The sequence below is a fragment of the Calidris pugnax genome, unplaced genomic scaffold (assembly GCF_001431845.1).
Source record: "Calidris pugnax isolate Ruff unplaced genomic scaffold, ASM143184v1 scaffold952, whole genome shotgun sequence".
Taxonomy (NCBI): Eukaryota; Metazoa; Chordata; class Aves; order Charadriiformes; family Scolopacidae; genus Calidris; species Calidris pugnax.
Window position 1 is genome coordinate 129,758 of NW_015092814.1, and position 5,771 is coordinate 135,528.

Here is a 5,771-nt window from a genome sequence, read left to right on the forward strand (position 1 = left end):
TTCAGTAAGGAAATTTGTTCTTGGGAGGTAACATTATAAGTAGAACAGTTTTAAATGTCTGATGTCTTTGTGGAAGGACTTTGTAATTATGTTCAAATAATAGTATTTAGGCTAGCGTTATGAAGAGTGCAAACTCTAAAGGTTGTTAAGTTTAGTGCTTGCGAATGCACAGGTTTAACTGCATATGTGCACATGAGGAATAAAATTTTTAATCTTGTTTCATACGGTGCTGAAAGATTTTCTTGTGATCCAAAACCCATGATATATTTTTGCTATTTTCAGATCTTCTAAGTAGTTTGGCCCCTTAATTGGAAAATAAAAAACCCAAACAACAACAACAAAAAACAACCCCACAACCCAAAAAAACCCCAAAACACCACCACCGATAAAAACCAGCTGAGAGAATTGGGCAGTGTAGGAAGACTGGTGTGAAAACTCAGTTCAAGTATTCTTCCTGCATAGGGGCTACTATTGCCAAACATAGTGAAGCTGTGGAAATGAAGTGCAGATTGGATGTAAAGAAATAGGGATTTCGTTCTCTGTAAGGATGTAGTCAGTCAACAGCTGTCAGGAATGCTGAAAAAACAAATACCCTTCCCTGATTCCCTGATTTTTATCTTGCATCTCATTTACCTTGACGGTTAGTCAATTAATCACATACACTATGCCTATTAGTGTCACAGTTTTAGATCAATAGATTGCTTAATTGTGGACCCCCTGGTGTGCAGGGGGTAACTCTCCCACAGCCTGTAGAAGGTGGAGTATTTGCTAGGTGATGACTTGCAAAACTGGTGCGTGGTATCTGCAAGGATAGATAAATCAGTAATAGGTGACTTTTATCTATGATATAAGTATCTTATATCTCTGGTACAAGTAAGATTTTGTTGTTGTTACTGTTTGCAAGTAATAACAAAGAACTGAACGTGCCACCTTATTAAATGTCTTCCTGTGCTGACAATACGATAGAGCAAAGACCAAGAGAAAAAGCAATGTCGTTTCCAAATAGTAAAAGACAGTTTTGGTAAATATTTCTGGTTTTCAAAACAGTAGGTCTTACTGTAATATATGCATCAGATTTTCAGTTCATTCTGGGTGGGTTCTTTCCACCCTGTATCTATATAGTTCTTCAATGGTTTTGATAACAGCCATCCCTCTGACTGAATGACAGCCTTGTATCCAATTGCACAGCATATCATAATATATATTTTTTTATATGTAAATACATTGTAATACGTAGCGTTTCCAGTGACCAAATGTAGATTTTCTTCTTCCTCCAGTGATGTAACATGGGAAAAACCCTATTTCAAAATTACTAGTGGGGGGAACAGGACAAGAGATGAGAAATAACTCAAGGGTGTCTGCAGAGTGAATTTTCCTTGGAAAAATGAAGCCTATTTCAGGCACATGCAGGTCTGGTGAAAGAAAACAAACTTGAAAATGACTGGTCAAATGAAATTGCAGTGGCCGCTTTTTTTTTTTTTTCCTTTTTTTTTGCTTTTAAAAATCACTGGGATTTCCTTTAGCTTGTTGTAGTTTAAAACTGTAACAATTTTCTAAAACTGTAAAATAAAGATACTTAATTTTTAAACTGAATTTTTGTGGTTTATATCACCCATACATTTGAAATCCAGTTGTTTACTTCTTTTTATTGTTTGCACCTGGATATGGTAAAATGTCTTTTGTGATTTAAAAGATCGCTGCACAGAGGTTCTGTCTTAGCTGGATTCCGTGCAAAATTTGTAGACCTTGCCCATGGCTTTTGCAAGTTTTCTGTTCACGTGCAAGACTCTGCACCAGAAACTGCGTCTCACCTGCCTGAGCGCTCCGTGCAAGTCATCTCTTTCCCCCACTTTTATAACCCCCATGTGATTTGTTGTATTGATCCAATCAGTTTTGATTAATCTGTTGCACGTTATAGTGCTACTGCTTGGGAAGGAAGGGGTTTTTTTTTACTTTTTTTAAAAATAGAAAATTTCTACTGAATTAAAAGGCAAGTTGTGGATATACCCACAAATGGTACAAACTGAGAACAGGTACATTTCTGCTCTGTGCTTTTGTGCCCATGGTTTTCAGTATGCCCTGCATTTCACTTTTAGCTATGCAAAACAGCCAGGAAGACAGAAATTGAGAAAAATATTGTTACTTGACTTTTAAATTAAAAAAACCCACACCAAAAGTGTCAGCAAGACGGCCTTTCAGCCTTTCTGTTTTTCTGTTTGGGCTGTTGCTGGGGAATCAAGAGACAGCTACTTCCATTCAGACAGACAGGGTTCAAAACCAGAAAGACTGGTTTTGTGTTAAATAAAGGGCCACAAAGCTCATCCTAAGGTATTCTAAACCTCATCCTATATTAGTTGAAACAGTAACTAGTATTCTAGATTTGAACATACACAGGATTAGCATAATAAGTTGTATGACTCTTGTAATGCTGTATCTGTTGTGTAGGCACTGACACAGTGTTTGTTGGGTTGGTTATTTTTAAAAAACTAAGTTATTGGTCTTGGCACAGAGTAAATCTCTACTGGGGAATTACATCATTCAAGCACAAGGATGTCTTCATCTGGGCTGGGTGAGAGCCTAAACTGCTCTTCTACTGGATGATGGTTCTCCCACCAGTACCACAATGTTATCTTTCTTACATTAACAGCATCTCCCAACTATCTTACATATTTACTGAAGATCTGTCCTACGTGACCACTTCTGCATCTGCAGGAACAGTTAAGTGTTGACTACAAGCATCTTATCTATGTTCAACTTGCTCAGTTTTGCCTGGGGCTGGCTCTGGAAGAAAGGGCTGGATTCTCCACCCAGGATGATGGCTCGTTTAACCACAGGAGGTGGTCTGTGCACAGGTGCTGCCTGAAGGTTGTCTTCAGGGCACACTGATGTTCCCACCTGGAGAGCTCCTGCACCAACTGCTCAAATGCTTTCTGGTGAAGATCTTCAGCCAATTGCCTAGTTTCAAGTCAGTTCATTGTCTCAAATCAGTTCATTGTCGCACCAGTGCAAATGATTAAGTGGTGAGTTCCAGGACCACCTAGGGCCTTGATGACTTAGCTGCGCTGGTTGTGCACACAGAGGCAGCCTTGTTCCCCAGCTATACCCCAACTGGAAGACACACTTGAGTTCCATGTTCACAGCTCACTTGTTACAAGTTCCATAGCTCTTGCCACATATCCCAAAGGGGGATCCATTACCCTCATCACGGTCAGGTACATATGTGTCCTCTGCTAGTCCATAGCCACATATATATAATCCAGCCATTAAAATGTTCCATGTTTTCCTCTGTGGGTCAGGGGAAATCCTCTGTTCCCTGTGGGACAAAAGAAAACACCACCTGAGCAGCAAGCCTTGGCCTAGTGCCTCTTCCTACATCTGTTGTCCATTTGGGAAGCACAGAATAGGCAGAGGGCATTAAGGAGCTGCATGGACTCTCTGGCATGGGATTAATCCATCTCAAGGGCAGAATTTTTCAGTCTTGTTCAAGTTGGGGAAGTTTCTTTTGTCCTTCCTACTGCACTCTGTTACCTCATTACTGTCACGTTAACCAAAGACAGCAGCTCTTTAAAGCTGGCAAAAAGATCCACAGCACCTACTGCAGTAATTGGGGTGAGAGTCTTACTTCAGGCGAGAAGTTGCTGTCGAGACCTCAATATCAAGAGTATATAAATATAAAATATAAATAATGCAAAAATATCAAGAGTATATTTATTTTGTACCTTACAAAGATGGAGGTTAGCAAAGGGACACAACACTGTGGCCATTCCAGTGCTGTTCAGTGGCTGTCATACACTGAAAACAATACCACCAAAGTTCAAATAACTTTAATAAGAAGTTAACAAGTCACTCAGTATTTCTATAATATTTCTGTGAAAAAAAGAGGGGGGAAACTCCTAGCAAGAAAAAGCCATATAGCCATCAGGTTTCTATGTTTATAAAAATCACTAGTGCAGAATTGGATTTTATGGAAAAAAAAAAAGTTTATCTTCTCAAATTTCCTTATAAAGTTATATACAAGTATTATTTCTTTTATTGTTCCTGTATTTATTTATAGTTTGTTTGTTTTATTTCTCTGAAATCAAGATTTAAAATGAAATTAAATCAAATAATACATTTCTTGTTCCTTTCAGGTCCAAGAAATGTCTCTTCCACGTGCAGAAAAAGAAAATGAAAAAAAGAAAATCTGCACTGAAAATGAAAATGTGGCTTGGAGGTGGTGCTGCAGAGTGTGGGATGCCCATCCTTGATGTATCATGATGAGGTTCTCAGGATAAAATAACTATTAATTTCTGATTAGTTGCCATAAGCTGTTATTTTCTGTCCCTTATCCATTTCTTAGCTGTTGCATCACAGGAAGAGAACCAGGACACAACCATTTAACCTCACCTTCATTTATTCCATGCCATAAGTCAAAAAGCTTTCCTGGGAAGCAGAATGAAACAAACAGTCTTTGAAATCCACTGATGTAAAGCCCTCTGTGCTGTGTGCTTTGCACCCAGAAATTTTCTTGGCCATGGAAATAATTATGTGTCCCGTGCAAAGCATTTTTCAGCTCTCCAATGTGCATCGTAGCAAACCAGCTAAATACTGTTAATGTCTGGTGCATCACAATGTTTTCCTGATTGTTCTGTTGAATTTCACATATTTTATTGCTTTAGTGCTGTGTTTATTTTATCTGTACACTCTAATAGTGTGTGCAGCAAACCTGCGACGAGCAGAGTGGCCCCCACTGCCCCTGCTGAGTTGGGAAAGTCTGGTGGCCAGTGGTCACACACGTAGTCACTCTCTTCTCATTTAACTTTTCTGTGTTTGCTGCCAGCCCCTTCAGCGGGGGTGCACAGACTGCTGCTGCTGCTTCTTCTCATTTCTAACCTGTTCTACCACTAATGCACCTACTAGATTTCACTGTTTTATTCTCTTATTGCAGCCCTATCTCCTCTCCCTGTCAGTAAGGACAGGAGCTGCTTTTGGCAATTACTGGCTCGCTTACAGCCAAACGTGTTTATATTCAGAGATTTCTGCATTGTCCTGCTTCATTGAACCTGCAGGAGGAATTTTAACCAGCCGAGTCGTCATTATTGGTGCTCAGGAGAAAACCCAGCACAGGTTTCAGTGGTTGCTGCTCGGTCTGGAGAGACCCGTGGGGAAGCCAACGTTAAGAATGGAAGAATACACTCTTGTCAAAACCAACCTCAGAGGAGTCTCTATGATAATTTTATAATTTAAAAATCTTATGTTCTTTCCTTGTGTTGCTCTTTAAACACACTAACTGCTAAAGTTTGCCGTTAATGTTGAGGTTACCCGGGATCACAAGTGGCAATCAGGTGAGAGCTGCCTGTGCCAAGCGGTGGGCAAAAATTCAGATTAAAGCAAGTTCTGGTGCATGGCGTGAATTCAGTGGTGCTGGCGGGAACCACCAACACCTCAGGCACCAGTTCTGCTTTCTGTCCTGCTCGAGAAACGCTGCTGAAGCCGAGGGGAGTCGCGCAGGGAAGCGCAGAACCGCGGGCTGGGGAGAAGCAAGAGCCGGGGCGGGTCTGCTCGAGTTCCCCGCGCAGGCAGATAGGGGGAAAGAACAAATTAAAGAATGCCTAAACCCGGAGCCCGGCGAAGAAACAAAACGGCTTTTCAGCGTGAATCGTTGCTGCTTCTCAGCCTGTGCCTTTAAACCCCGACCGTGGGCTCCCCGAGAGCCTCCCCCCCCGGCCCGGGAGGGAGGGGGAGCCGCGGGAAGGAGGGGGGGGAGCCCGCGGAGCCGCCGCCCGGGGGAA